At 41.0% G+C, this 15,884-nt stretch overlaps 1 protein-coding gene and 1 long non-coding RNA gene across 2 annotated transcripts in view; one reads left to right on the forward strand and one right to left on the reverse strand.

The window, feature by feature from the left end:
* MTUS2 (microtubule associated scaffold protein 2) overlaps positions 1-15,884 on the forward strand; it is a 470,923-nt gene that overhangs the window by 65,203 nt on the left and 389,836 nt on the right. The gene's annotated exons all lie outside the window — the stretch shown is intronic.
* LOC141991028 (uncharacterized) lies at positions 7,160-11,202 on the reverse strand. Its single transcript, XR_012640317.1, has 3 exons — positions 11,184-11,202; positions 9,870-9,963; positions 7,160-7,316 (listed from the first exon to the last, which is right to left on the reverse strand). It is a non-coding gene; the product is annotated as an uncharacterized LOC141991028 (long non-coding RNA).

Below are 15,884 nucleotides of genomic sequence, written 5' to 3' on the forward strand. Positions count from 1 at the left end.
AATTAATCACTGCAGCATTTGGACCTAAAAGTCTAAGCTTTTGTCCTCTTGAGGCAGAGTTTTTCAACTTCAGGGAATCTGACTTTCTATCCCTGAGCGTCAGTGACCTCAGGAACGTCTGTGCGTACTAACGCCATGAAGGGAAGACGTGCTGCTACTGCCATCGTTCATTTGAAATGGAAATCCTAAAAATCTTCTTCTTATTGTTGAAAATTGCTGCTAAAAAATGTTCCCATCTTTAATCTCTCCAAATCATAAGGCATGCTAATCCAGCTTTTGTTCTGAGTAACAGAAGCCCTAGAGCTTAATCACTGTGGGCCTGGTTCTGCCACTCTTAAATTGAGCAGTACATGCAATGGCACTACTCATAGAGTAAGGTACTACTCAACATGAGTAAGGGTTCACATTGGGCCTACAGAGATTAAACTAGATGTCCAGTTTCTGTTGCCCCAGGAGGGCTTGATTAAGTGCCCTATTTAGGGTCAGACTGTCCTCTGCTGTCCGTGCCTTGTCATGGCAGGACAGCTTGCATGCTCTAAGGATCCCCAGAGTCTGTGTCAGTGGGGGCTTTTCTCCTGGTAGGTTCAACCATGCCGGATTAGTCTGCGGTGGAGAGGCCAGACAAAACAGACACCCTGGTCCTCCGGGTTGGGGGTTAGTCACAGAGCTAACAACCCTGTCCTGTAGAACAGTGGTTCTCAAAGCCGGTCAGCCGCTTGTGCAGGGAAAGCCCCTGCCGGGCCGGGCCAGTTTCTTTACCTGCTGCGTCCACAGGTTCGGCCGATTGTGGCTCCCACTGGCCGCGGTTTGCCGCTCCAGGCCAATGGGGGCTGCGGGAAGCGGTGTGGGCCAAGGGACCACGCTGGCCGCCCTTCCCACAGCCCCCATTGGCCTGGAGTGGCGAACCGTGGCCAGTGGGAGCTGCGATTGGCCAAACCTGTGGACACGGCAGGTAAATAAACCAGTCTGGCCTGCCAGGGGCTTTCCTTGAACAAGCGGTGGATCTGCTTTGAGAACCACTGCTGTAGAAAACAAAAAAATGTTATGGAAAAATCGACCATTGCTTTGTGTGATGACCCATATAATTACCAGTGGTGACAGCCGAAAGGAAGCCACTGGCATGAAGACCAAAGTGCTCAACACTAAGACAAAAACCAAACTTGGTTTTTGGAACATACGGGACAATGTACGAAACGGGGAAGCTAGCTCAGGTCACAGCAGAGATGAGACGCTACAGCTTCAACATGGTGAAGAGCTGTGGAAACCAAGCTGAAAAACCTGGGGCACAGCTGGGGAACCATTGAAAGACTTGCCAGAAACAGACAGGAGTGGAGGAGCTTTGTCACTGCCCTAAACGCCAGAGGCATAATAGGAACATGATGATGATGATGATTAGGGTCAGAGTCTGATACAGTTACTCATGTTGAGTGGCACCTGGCTCCTTGAGTAATCCCATTGATTTCAATGGGATCACTTGCAGAATAAGGTTTCAGAGTAACAGCCGTGTTAGTCTGTATTCGCAAAAAGAAAAGGAGTACTTGTGGCACCTTAGAGACTAACCAATTTATTTGAGCATAAGCTTTCGTGAGCTACAGCTCACTTCATCGGATGCATCCGATGAAGTGAGCTGTAGCTCACGAAAGCTTATGCTCAAATAAATTGGTTAGTCTCTAAGGTGCCACAAGTACTCCTTTTCTTTTTGCAGAATAAGGTATCATTCAATATGAAAAAGGGGTGAGAATCTTACTCTTTGTGATTTGGGGTAAAATTTTCAAAAGCACATAAATCCCATTTTCAAAAGGGACATAAGCACTTTGGAGCCTAAATCTCATTTTGTAAATCAATGGGACACATGTCCCTAAGTGCGTGTTACTTTTGCAAATAGGACGTAGGCTCCTAAATTGCTTAAATGCTTTGAAAATTTAACTTTGATCTAGTAAGATTTTAATTGTTCAGTCCTGTGTCTGAACACAACATGTGTGCTTGTCTGAACTTAAGAAACATTTTAAAATATCCTTTGCTCTAGGTAAAATATAAATCTTACCATGCTGTTTGTCATTTGTGCATGAATCATGGCATATTTAGGCTTTGCAGGATTAGATTTTTATGGATAAATGTCAGTAAACCTCAATTTCATCATACACATACAAACCAAAAAAATATTTCTATGAATAATAATTGAAATGTACAGATAAGCAAACTAAGAAAAATGCTGCATGAGAACTTCAGAGTCTGATTTAAGGATATTTACTTTGTGTATTTTGACATGTGGTGATGACAATTTTGTGTTTTAAGAGTCAATAAGCTTTAACTTTTTGAAAATCAGTATCTGTGTCATTAAGTAATTTTCTGACCCCCTGTAATTTCCTGAAACTGTGAAAATGTAAATGGATTAAAATAGAAAAATGCTTAAAAATAAACATTGATATTATCCATCAAAACTATTCAAAAAATAAAAATTGAATTCTGCCAACCTCATCTTCAGTGTGCTGCATAACTATTGATAGCACAGTGTTACCATTTGTGCAAATGTAGAAGTGTTGTGAATAGAGTGAAGCAGGTGGTAACTAGAGAATAATGAAACGATAGTTGTCTCAAGAGCAATACAAATTCATCTAGTATGAACCCTTGCAGGCAAATGAGTTTATCAAATCAGGGATAAAATTGGGTATTTTACCCTTGGATTTGGTGAAGTGTAAAGCCTAGATTATGGTAAAATTCAAATGCATTCACATCAATCATTCAGAAGGTAATTGTCTCCAGTACCGTACATTCCGTTTAGTACTGCCTTTAGCAAATCAATAAAAGAAAAGCGGAAAAACTGGCCTGAGGTGATGCCTACACTTTCCTTAGAGAATCAGAGACTTTTTTTTTTCAACCATTCATTTTGCTCAGGTGTGCGTGCGTGTGTAATCATTTATCTCCTAGCCAGTCAGACATCTATTATCCCCTGAAACAGCAGAAGCCAAAATGTTTTGTGGATTTATACATTGCTGGATGTACTTGCTGAATGACTACTGTCAGGATATTGTAAGTTCCCATATGTATTAATGCGTGTGTGTGCCTGTGTGTATTCTAAAGGATGCAAGAGGCAACAGCTGTAGATAAGATTGCAGAACAGTTTCCATTACAAGCTTTCAGATTTTTACTTGCTCATAACTTTCTGAAACCTCAGTCTTTTGGGGTGAAATTTTCCATGGTCCATGTCAAAAGTTGACAATCTTTTTATGAAAAAAGAACAGGAGAACTTGTGGCACCTTAGAGACTAACCAATTTATTTGAGCATAAGCTTTCGTGAGCTACAGCCCACTTCATCGGATACATGGTGCCACAAGTACTCCTTTTCATTTTGCGAATACAGACTAACACGGCTGCTACTCTGAAACCAATCTTTTTATGGAAGATTGAGCAATATCCTGTCCAATACTTTTGAGAGAAGGGAGAGTGAAAAAGTAAATGTTCCCATTTTAAAGAACTTCTGTGGTGTTTCTTTTGGTGGGATTATGTGCAAATTTAAACTTAAAATTTTGGTCCTGTTTATACAGTTAAGGCTTCGCTATGTTTCAGAAAATGTGTAAAATAATGGAGTAATGGCTATTTGAAAATCAGCGCAGGTGTGCATATGGTAGAAAACACTACTACCTCTTAAGTTGTGATGTAAATCCCCATATGAACTGGGTATGCATGCAAAGTAAGTAGGGCCCTTCATTTTCGGTTTTTATTTTATTTAATTTATCCTGGGAATTTAATGGTGTTTATTACTACAACAACAAAAACAGGTGAAAATTGATGGGAAAAACTATTAATAATTTTGCTGGGTAAATATCTGGGTTTATTTTGGTGGACGGAAGGACAGAGGGAAAACGTATTCAGTAGATTAATGCTTTGATGAACGGAATTCAATGTGGTTTGCTGCAGAACTAAAACAGAACTCAAAACACAATGCCACCTCTGACTTTAAGGAAACAATACATCTCTAATCCCCAAATAACCTTTTCATTTGAATTAACAGTTTACTGTAGCAGACGTAAAACTATTAGCCTATAAATATTTACATTTAATAATTGGGCCACACCATTTGCACTGCATACGCTTAACTTCATCGTTTTCGTTTTTGTTTTTTTAAACTTTTGAATACTTGCTTGTGTTCTGGAACTTACTCTGATACAGATTTTAATTTTCTTCCCGTTTCAGTGTGTCAGATCATTAAACCATTATCTGCTAACAGCTTGAAATGTATACGTGGTGGGCAAGAGATTCGTCTGTACATTCAGATGCATGCGTGCATTCCTGTTTATTTGTTGTCTATCTTCTAGACTAATACATAGCCTTACTTCAACAGGCAGCTCTGCATATACACAGGCTAAGGTATTATCGTAATACATATATCTCATGCAATGTATTGTATTTTTCCTAATAAAACAAGTTGTTGGTTTTTTTAATATATATTGGAATGATACAAAAGTAGGGTGAAAATTGGGGGGGGGGAAGAACAATGCTTTTTGTAAAACCCAGGATTTTTTTGGCACAAATCGGTTTAAACTGAAAATGAAGGGACTTAAAAGTAAGGTATCTTTATAGCTAACCACCAGATCCAAAAAAATGCTCCAAACCATCCCAGGAACCTTTTCAAATGTCTCGGGTCCGATAAAAGGAGCCTCTTCCTCTGGCAGCAGCGAAAGGCTTTTGGCCCCCCGGTGCCGAGGGGAACAAGCACACCGCCGACATGCTCAGGGTAGCTAACCTGGGGGGACGTCTGTTTACAATGTGGATTCTTCAGACAAGTCTTTGAAACCTGAAGTTCTGTTGTCTGAGTGTGGATGCCAGAACTGGGTACTGCCCTGCTGTTGCTGAACAGAACGGCTCATACTCCCGCCAGCGGTGTTTTGGCTGCTCCTGTCCTTCCCAGAGCCTGGTAGAATTCCAGGCTGCTGCGCTTTATATATTCATATGTAATCCCTGCTACATGCAAGTCGAGAGCTGAGAACAGGCCTATAAGAATTCCATATTAAAGCTGCATGTTGACGTACTCAAGACATAAATACACCAAATTAAGGTTGAATGCCTGGCTTTAAGTCTGCCCCTGTACATATTACAATAGTCATCATTATATTCTCTTTTGTGTTACATGACTAATCAGGTCTTGAGAAACCAGCTTGCCCAGGAAAAGCAGAAATTTTGCTCATGCAAGTGGGGTGAGTGGAACCAATGATCTACTGTTGCTTTCTCTAGGGGCAAGTGTGGGGATGCACGTAGAACAGTGCCACTGCTTGTTTAAGAAGGGAGCTGAACAGCCTCTGTGCTGCTCGTTGGTTTTGAGTGGGAGGGAGCCAAGCAGATGGAGCTGTTACATCTTTCAAGGTAGAGGAATTGGTTGACAGGGAGCAGATCAGGGCTAGAATCACTGCTGTTTTCACAGGCTGGGAGTTAGGATAGGAGCAGGGGGCCAGGGGCAGAGGAGAACTCGTTAGGAGGCCAAGTGCCATTTGCATGCTAGGAAGGCACCAGAAGCAAAAACAAAGGAGACCTGTGTAGCAGTAGGGCTCCGCCTAAATTGATTTATTGCAGGGGAGAGGCAGCCTACTCTGTGTCTGTGTTTTGTGGTGGGAGTGGGGAGCCAGGGGTAGCATTAACTGGGAGTGTAGAGTTTAGCCTTCAGGAAACCAGGATCTTTGGGCCCAAGCAGTAAGTGGCAGGGGACTGGGCAGGAGGAAGTGTGGCTTGGGGCATGGCCAGTGTGTTGCTCTATAGTAGAGTGGCCTGTCGCTTTAAGGGCCACAGCGCCTGGAACCAGCAGCCCTGTTGAGTTTATCAGACTCAGCTGAGAAGTGATCCTTGTTCTCTACAAAGGGCTGAGAGGGCTCAGTTGAACATCAGCTGCAGGAGGGAGGTTGGCTCCTGTGATTAGCCCAGGAGAGGGAGGGAAGAAAAAAGGAAGTGGGATGGGGGGGTGAGAGAGGCCTCTGGGTCCCAGTATCCTTTGTGTGAGTGACAGTGCGTCCTTCCTGGAAAGGTTGGGTGAATGTGGGCAGGTGATTGGCTCTGGATCTGAAGAGGAAACTGAGGCAGCAGCAGTTAGCCTGAAGCCTGACTGGGTAGGCCGTGCTATTGTAACACTGACAGACCCCAGTTGTCGTCTGGCGGGATCGAACCAGGGACCTCTGGAGTTTAAAGCATGAACCTCTACCGCATGAGCTAAAAGCCAACTGGCTGTTAGCTAAGGCTGTAGAGCAGACTCATGTAACTCTCTCTCTCTAAGTGGCCTTGGTGCCACTAGATGGGACAGAACACTACACCCAGGAGATGTGTGGGTTACACTATGACACACCCCTTGACTGGGTGCAGCCCTACCACACCTGGGAAGCTATCCCTGGTAGACTTCAGTGGTGCATGTGTGTATTATTTAGTGACCTAGGTATAATGATTTCAGTATTTATTCAAACATTGTACAAAAGGCTAAGTGCTCCATCATACAGAGAATTTGTGATCCTTGCTAAACCCCCCCTCTGGAGAGTGGTCTGATTGTCCCTTTCTACAGGATGAAGAGGGAAGAAATCGGCAAGGCTCTCCTTGGGGAGTTTTCTCCTCAGTGGTTCTGTCAGTAGGGTGGGGTTTGCTTTCCCATAGAACAGGCCTCTGGGCTGGTTGGCAAAACCAGCAGCTCCCCAGAGATCTACTGAAGGCCAAAGCTGCCTTAAACAGCTCTGTGACTTTAGCAGCACAGTGTGTACCAGCTGCTGACATGGCTTCCACAGCTGGCAGCTGCTCCCAGGGCCCTCCTTAAAAGGAGGTTCCAAATCCTAGCCACTTGGGAGCAGGCTGCAGGAAAACACAACCTGGGGCTATGGATGGAAGGATGCACCCTCTTCGCCTTTCCTGTCTTTGGCTGGATTTAGGTACCTGGAAAGGGGGATAATGCTGCCTCTGCCTTTCCTGTGCTGGATGAGAGAGATCTGCATGAACAGCCCCTTCCACATAGGTGCAACCAGGCCCTTTGTTTTGGTTTTGCTGTTATTAGCAACACAATTGTGTCACTATCTATAGAAAACTAAACTTGACAAAGTTCTTTTGAAGAAAGGTTTCACTCCTTTATATCACACGAATCACACGTGTATGTGCGATATTTAATTTCAATATGCAGCAGAATTTCTCTTCTGCATCAGTACACGTTGCACTTCCTCTCTGAAGGTTTAGCTAGAATAAGCCGCACTGTTTGTTTTGAGTGAGGCCATCCAGGAGGATTAGATTGAAGTGTTCCATCTGGTAGCACAAACAAGCTTTGTGTGATATCTGCATCACTGCATTTTCCAAAATACCTGGTGTAAAGCAAAAATGTCTGAAGTTATGTAAATATTTACACACACTGATTTTTATTTAGATTTGAGATAAAGATAGTCAGAGTGGTAAATTTGAGGACAGGGCAGTCATACAGTGTGATCTGTATCTCTTGGTAAACAAAGCCCATTCAAATAAACTGTGCTTCCGTACAGCCAAATATTAAGGCTTGGTACAAGGAATGCAGGCCAGACCTACAGAATGGGGGACTGTATCCTGGGAAGAAGTGTCTCTGAAAAGGATTTAGGAGTCATAGTGGCCAAGCTCCCAGTGTGATGCTATGGCAAAAAGGACGAATGCGATCCTTGGGTTTAAAAACGTGGGAGTAGTGAGTAGAAGTAGGGAAATGATTGTACCTCCGTACATGACATTGGTGAGACCTATACTGGAATATTCTGGTGTCCACAGTCAGACACATTTCACTGGGAAATAAGGCACAGCTTTTTAACAGTGAGGGTGATTAACCATTGGCACACTGCAAAGGTGGATATTTGGCTATTAGTTTTTTTATTAGAGCTGTTTGAATTATTCATTGTGAATAAATTCTTGAATAAATTTGCCCCCTTTTCCTGTTAGTGACTAATTTGCAAACCACTTCTGAGTTCTGGGAATACTTTGAATGAGATATTTTCAGCCTTTGGGTGTTTGCAAAGTTCACGTTGACTATTCACTGTTTGGTTATTCGTGGAGTGTAATTAGTCACCTTCATCACATGATATTGGTTCTGCTCCTTGACTGGATTCCTGCAACTTTTAAAATAGGATGAATGATAGAGAGAATTAATGCCATTTAAATGAATGACAGACAGCGAATAGTGAATACATTTTTTAACTTGTGAATCCCCTTGTTCACATCTAAATATAGACGTATGTTCCAAGAGTAGCCATTCACTAAACATCAATGCGATTTAGCTCCAGGGGCAAGAAGAAGCAGTGCCCTCTCTGCGCAGGCATGTGTGGTTTTATCCACAATTTTTCTTCCCTCAACATAGTCTCACAAGGTAAAGGCACGGAGTGGGGGAAGAGAGAGAAGCACATACAGACCTAAAACGTACTGAGTAAGTTAGCATTATTAGGATGTTTCATGCATCAGATTGATTTAAATTTATTTTTAGTTCTTTGTAATTGTGGCATTGATATACTGATGTATTCATTGTTCCCTTCCATTAGTTCTATAAAATAGTTTTGATTCTCAGAACAGTCTACGCTGATGGCCCTTTGAAATTACATTAAAATTAACAGAGATGTTTAGTCCCATTCAAGGGGTGGGGGGGAGCCTGAAACTTTCAAGAGAGGAAATTGCTTGTAAAGATAGCTGTTCTGAGAAGTTTATTGCTCATCCTGCAGTAATTAGGCTTATTTCCATAGCAACATTATCAGTTCAGCACGAGAATTTTGAGATTTTGTACCATACAGTAATTAAACTTTCTAATTTTAGCAAATATCACGTTTGTATTTGGCAAGAGTCTTATACGCGCATATGCTTGGGTGGTGAAATAAGGCTCCATTTTGTTCGTTTTTTTCTTCTTGGCTCAGTGTAGGCTGGTTATGTAGCTAATAGCAAAGCCCTGAAGCCTGCTCTCATCACTTTTACCTAAGGGATCTGTCCAGCTGACAAGGTACATGTATGTATGTATGTATGTATGTATTTATTTATTTAAATTTCTAAAAATGCTAACAAGTCTGCCTGCCCATACGCGCTAGGTACCCTTGATCTAACTTAAAGATATAATTGAAATGCAGCAATTTAAAATAACCCAGACAATCCTCATTTAAATTGCTTGACTTTATTAAGGTAGCGAAGGTTTCCTTCCCTGATGAATAATGCGCAGTCACGGACCAGCCACCAACCCAGATAAGCTGTGGAGGGGGAATTCCCATTTGCCTGCTTTCTTTTCAGGAGATTCACATCTAGGAACCCCAAAGATCTAGCTTAGATTGCAAAGATTCAAAATTATTGTAACCCTTCCTATGGCTCTGGGAGCAATGGCTATCTGTCAGCCTTACCTATAAAGCTCTGATTACTGTCGTCTCAGAGTGCCTCATGTCCTGTAGTGTAGTTATCCTCCTAACACACCTATGAGGTAAGGAGGGTGTATTATTTCCATTTTACAGATGGGGAACTGAGGCACAAAGATTTGACCAAGTCTGCAGCAAAGGAGGGGGATGAACCCAAGTTTCCCAAATCCCAGGCTGGTGCCTTAACCACTGGATCATAAGCAGCTGTCACTGTCCCTACACCTTTTACAGGGACAAGGAGGGTTTGCTGTAGTCCAGCAAGAAAATTAGGAAGAAAGGGGGAATTATTGACCTAAAACAGCTTGTGCTGCCCATCACAGGTACCAAATATTCAACTGGGGCCACTATTCTCAGCCTCCCAAGCTGATAAGCAACACAGCTAATATGGTTAGAAGGGGAGAGAGATCACAGCAAGGTAAAGGTTGCGATGAGCCCAACAAAACATTTACAAATACTTGGGCCCCCAGGTCAAAGGATATTAGAGGGTGCGCCCAATTGCCATTGAGGGGTCTTTACCTTCATATAGATGAGGATTCCATTCTGTTCCTATTCATGGGCAAGGCGATTCAGACCTCTTCAGATCCAAGGGCGACTTTTATTCACGGAGTTACTAATGGAGTAAAAGTAGTTAGAGAAAATTCTTGTGCAAGATCCTTAGCTAGTGTAAATGATCATCTCCGTTAACTTCAATGGATCTATACCAGTTTACACCAGTAGAGAATCTGGCCCCTTACATCCTAACTCCTCACTCTTTCTGTAACCGCCCTGGAATTCTACATGTATTATCATTCAGGTTAGGCTGTAAACATTTACTAGTTGAATTAAAACAACAGTTTTCGACTCACTGAAGCTGTCAGTGATGGTTTAGTGAGAAAGATCCTGAAAAAAAAATGGGTAGGAAATATTTTAACAGTAAATCTCCCTGTCTAGGCAGATTTTGCAGAAACCCATTGCATCCTCTTGCTTACTAGGTTAACTTGTTTTTCAAGAAAGTGGGATATTTTATGCATATGGGGGGGGACAAAAAATTCACCTTCTAAAATAAAAGTAAGAAAGGAAATGTAACAATCTGGAGTAGCACAGCAGGCTCAGCAAATGCAGTATTTATAAAATATAAAATAGCATCAGAATAATCATTTCTGTTGCTAATGAGCTCTGAAGGTAAGAGAATAGTTAATGTATTCATCTGGGACTTATACTCAGACTTGTAAATATTTTATGATTTTCAGGGATTGGGAAGCAAACTACCATAAAGCTTGTACCCAGATAGAAAGTAATTTTGATCAGCCAAGGCCTTTGGGTTTTGCAGATGCAGCAACTCAGCCACAATCCTTCTGGCAGGGGAAAAGAACTGCTTACTGGACTCACTATACAGTGTCTGGGGACTTACAACTTAGTCTTTGTGGCCTCTTGGGGTTCTATCACAATTTGGCATCTCCCCCTCTCCAGGAAAAATGAAAGTCCTGTAGTATAACCAATATTTTGCTAACTTGTGTTTATCTGCAGAAATTCTGTTATAAATCTAAATTAAGGACAGTTGTGAAGCATATTGTTGGCATATAAAGCGCTCTATTGGAGATGGATCTGTGTGTAAATTGGCAGATAGTAACTATTTTTAGGAAATACTAGCGATATGGGCAGACATTTTTTGTATGTGAATCATTGTAATACTTGGGAGTCTGGAACACTGATTTCTTTTCCCATGGAAACTTCGGGCCCTAAAGTATTTAAATAGCTGAAATAACGTTCAAATATGAAAATTCTTCTGTGCATGTGGTGGTTACTCATTGCTCATGACTTACAAAGCACAGTTAATTTTTCCATTATTACCAGGGTCAAACAGGACTACTGGGTGGGAGAGAATTCCAGGTTGGCATTGGTGTCCACACTGCCGCTGCCTGTAAACAGGTGATATTTACTGTTAGTGCATGGAGGTATCTCAGATATTGCCGTCGTTTCCTGTTCTAAATGTGAGACAGTGACTACAGTTTCTCCAATACCACCAGTATGGAATTATTTATGAATACTGACCTTTTAATAGTGACCATTGTATTTCACAAGAAACGAATCACACACAAAAAGGAAATTACAATAGACCAGAACAGATTGAGTATTTAGGTCCTAAATCTGCAGAGGGAACCACACCAGCATTTGCACATGCAGATCCATTTCACGATTGGAAGTGTAATCATCTTACTTACGTTCCACCTAGACCGTGTTCTACAGCTCTGGGAGGTGGAGTAAGTGTAGCAAAACCACCTAGAGTGAGAGACAGGAAATAGTTTTCTCTTTCTATCTCTAATAGCTTGCTCTTAATTGATCCAGCAGCTCTCTTGTTAATAGGTCACTTCAATCAATCCATCTGTTCTTCCCCTTTGGGAACTTTCCTCCATACTTGGCTACCAAGATAGTACTTTGGAAGAGGTAAAGGATTTTAAGCCCAACAAACATTGTGTGGGCTCTGTGTATTCCACAAACACTGGTTTGTCTTTTTTCTTTCATATTAGGATGATGGTAGAACATCAGCTTCACACATTACATCTTTCCAATCACTACTTATGGTGAGTGGTCTATTTACCTAATGCCCTGAGAAATGGAGATTCTACATTCTGTTTTCCTCTTGGCTCACAAGGGGTGGTTTTTGTTTTTTTGGTGTAGTCCATCTTTCCCTCTATGGAAAACTAGAGTAACAATTAAGAAAATATCTTGAGCAGCAAATCTGTTCAGGATATTGTAAAATGTAGTAGAAATAATTTTACTTGTCTGAAAATAGGGGTACAGATTACAATGCACTAAATATTAATTACTGGGTATTTCTCTGAAGTCTCCAAATAAAAGGTATTTGTTTTACTGTAAGGTCTCTTCTGAATCATGTTTGACAGTGATTGTTTAAAAAGTCAAGATGCTAAAAGTAAGGATCAATCATCTATCTTGGATTACTCTGAATTGCACACAAATATCTAGCATAATTAACTTGTATGGCTAGAGTAGCTTAACACATGCACCTGACAGCAGCTGTCTTTTTGCGAGAGACAGACTGGGGATGAAGAAGATAGTCAAATCAGTCCTAACATAAGCAGATGCCAATGCATGATTTCCCAGTGGTGTGTAACCATTTTTGCTACCACAGAAACCTGCTCGCCATCCTCAGGTTCCGTCTAGACAGAAATAGAGGAAGAGCTTCACCTGTGAAGCACCTTCACTGAAGCTACCCATTTGAGTCCCTCTGGGTGTTTGCTTAGGGCTTGATGTAAGTCCTCCCTGTTAGGAATCATTTTATTCACGATCCTATGTTGGTGATACACATTTGAGGGGAAATAAATATACGCTTTTCCCTTCTTTTCTTGATCTTGTTGCTGTATAAGGGTCGGGCGAAGGAGAAGAAATGCCACCATGCTGGTCTCAGTTTCAGCTGACCATATAGGAATTTCTTTTATCCACCGTGCTGTGGATTCTGATTCTGGTTGTGCTGGGTGTCGGGATGCAAGTTGTCTTGTGGCTTCTCTGTAAGTCTCTTGTGCCTGATCCAAAACACATTTACTTCAATGGGCTTTGGATCCAGCCATGAGTTAAAGGAGATGCTCATATTTCATCCCTAAAATGGAACTTGTGGAAAGCATTAGAGGGTCTATAGGAGAGTGCAAGATCTATTGCAAAGAGTAAAGAGAGCAGGAAAGCCTAATGAGAATCCTGTTACACTTTTTCAGTCAAAGAATTTTCATAGCTTTCTACTAGGAAAAATAGGACACGTGGGATGATATTTTTGGATTTAAAAATTGTAGTATGCAGTGAAAATGTAAGAAAGAAAAGACCACGATGGACACTGTCTGTACATTTAGCACTTTAGTGGAAACCTGATTTCATGAGTACAAACTTGAATAAAACCATAACACCATAACCTACAGCGAACAACCAAAAAGCATCCAACAACTCCTTCCAATCCTCACCTTTTCTCACTTTTATTGACCATGTTTCCCATATTGTCTCTGTGGAGTCTCACTACTTATAAAATACTTTTATGTGTCAAGTCCAATATATAAGGCATCTCTTTCATTTTAGTACACCTTTAGCAATTTGTTTGTTTAGGGCAATGTGAAAAGGAAATAACGTCTCACATTTATTTAGTGCTTTTCATCCCAAATGTTCGTAGAGAGTTTTACAAACCATACATAGGGATTCCGCTGAAATGGAGCCACCTGTGGGCTGAACCCCAGAAAATGTATAATAATAGCTTAGACAGGAAGTGAAAAATACCGTATTGATTTGAAATGGTAGAAGACACTTAGCTGGGCAGTGTGAAACTAGCTATACTGAAATATGGCTAGGGCACTAGGCAACTCATCTCTTGTGGGATCTTTTTTTGACTGGAAGCAGTCAGTACCTCATTCCAAACCTGTTACCTTGTGTGCCTAGATGCTCTGCTGAGGCATTGGTTCAATGCTACTGACTCAGAATGAGGAGAAGTGCCTATATAATCACAGTAACTATCTGGCAGCACTCTGGGGCCCTGAATCTCCATTAGTTGCATGTTAGTTAGTCATTTACACTTGAGAAAACTAAATGTAAAGCACTGCCAGGTCAGAATGGTGGCATTTTACACCCAGGTGTAAACAGCCACACAAGGTGCAAGGCAGTGGAGAATCAAGTCCAGCCAGTTCCATAGGTCTCAAAATCAAGTACCAAGCTAACTTGACCCTGTTTAACTTGTAAGAGCTACCGAGGTCAGAGCACAAAGTGGTATGCATTCAGACAATATTATTAAAATAATCATTTTTTTTAAATACGGGAAACAACTTGAAATGTTATAGCTATAAATCTCTAATCCACGATTAAGGGTTTTCATTTCAAAGCAAATAAATTAACCATAAAAAAAATCAATTGCAAAGACATAAAAGAATAAACAACTCATTCTAGTCCATTTCCCAAATAGACTCAAAGCTGGTCAGCATTGCTGTGAGTTAATTTTGTTAAACTTTAACTGGAAGCAGTGCTTACTAAAAGTCAGCTGAAATCATTTAGGGAAATTAAAGTGCTGACAAGCTAATAATGACTATTCTGGTTGTTAAATAGGATTGACTTGGATTTAGCATTAGGAGGTAGGTGATAAATTCCTGGATTTGCAGCTGAAGAATATTTTATTAGAATGACAGCTTCTGGAATCCGGCTGCATCAGAGCATTCAGATGTGGGCTAATTACAGCCACGTGAAAAAATTAGTCACCAATGAGAGAGACACTTACTTAGAACACAATATAGTTCTTAGGTACATTCTTCTTCATACTTTAGCAATTACAGATTGCCTTTTATCGCTGCTGGCATTCCTGTGATTCCTCAGCAGCCAAGAGTTATCCATTCTGATACAGTTTATTTGTTCTGTTTAATCCCCTTGATGCAGTGGATTCTGTACAATTATTATTTAAAATTAATATGCAGCCCAGTGAAGAGAAACACATTTATAGTGTTTTGAAAGAGTTTGCCTGATTAGTCTTGTTAAGCTTTCATCATAAAATCATTTGGATTAATAATGCACTGGCATTCTAGAATTCACATCTGTTCCAACAATAATACATGAGGCAGCACTGTATATTTAGGATACAAAAATCACAGAAAGCTGTGAACAAAATGTATTCTACATAGAAAATCAAAAAGCTGGTGAATATTCAAGGTTTCTTTTTTGTCCAGTTAATTTCTGCAGCTGGGTTCTTCTTTCCGTATTGCCAGACAGATGGATTCTGTAGAGGGACTACCCCAATACAAGAATGAATGGGTGCATGGAACCAAAGTAACACTTTGGCTTTGGATGCCAAAGTCTGAAAATTTCAGATGTCTTGAGACTGAGATCAGCACTGAAAGAGAGAGGGGAAAATGAGGAGATGGTATTTATTGGATGTGAAAGTTACAGGGTCTGCCATTATGTGTACAGAACCCATATTGAAGTTGGAGTTTTGTGTGCTGATCTGTTACAGGATTGGGTAGTTGACCTTGTTAGTAGCAGCAAAAGCTATTGCACAAGTTACTTAACCTTTGAGCATAATGGGGACGTTGATCAGAGTCCTAAATGAATGTGGCTGAAGACAGTCTTCCTCACTATCCCTTCTAGGACAGGGAAGGACAAATGATTGAACACTGTGGGGGGAAAGTCTGGTGTTCTCTGAAAGGTGCTATATGGAAGTTCATAGAAAAAAGTGACTAGATTATAGCATGTCTGTTGGACTAATAAAGCACAGAAGAGGGACTTAAGAATGAAATAAGAATCTTAACTCCAGATTTTTACCTTCCTCAGTTTGCAGTGTCAATGTTTTTTTAATGTAGCTGTTTGTATTTAATTATGAAACAGTACAGTGTGTCCTAAGAAAACCTATGACAAGTTATATGGTAGCCCTGCTTTATAATGTATCCTTTTCTTGAAGAGACTGTATACTAGTCTTTTCTCATTTAGGTCTCTACAATTCCACAGTCAAAATTCTGAAACCTCTGACACCTTAGTCACCTGCCTTCTCACATGCATGCTTTCATTATCTAGGAAAGCTTG

Source organism: Natator depressus, chromosome 1 (assembly GCF_965152275.1).
Source record: "Natator depressus isolate rNatDep1 chromosome 1, rNatDep2.hap1, whole genome shotgun sequence".
Taxonomy (NCBI): Eukaryota; Metazoa; Chordata; order Testudines; family Cheloniidae; genus Natator; species Natator depressus.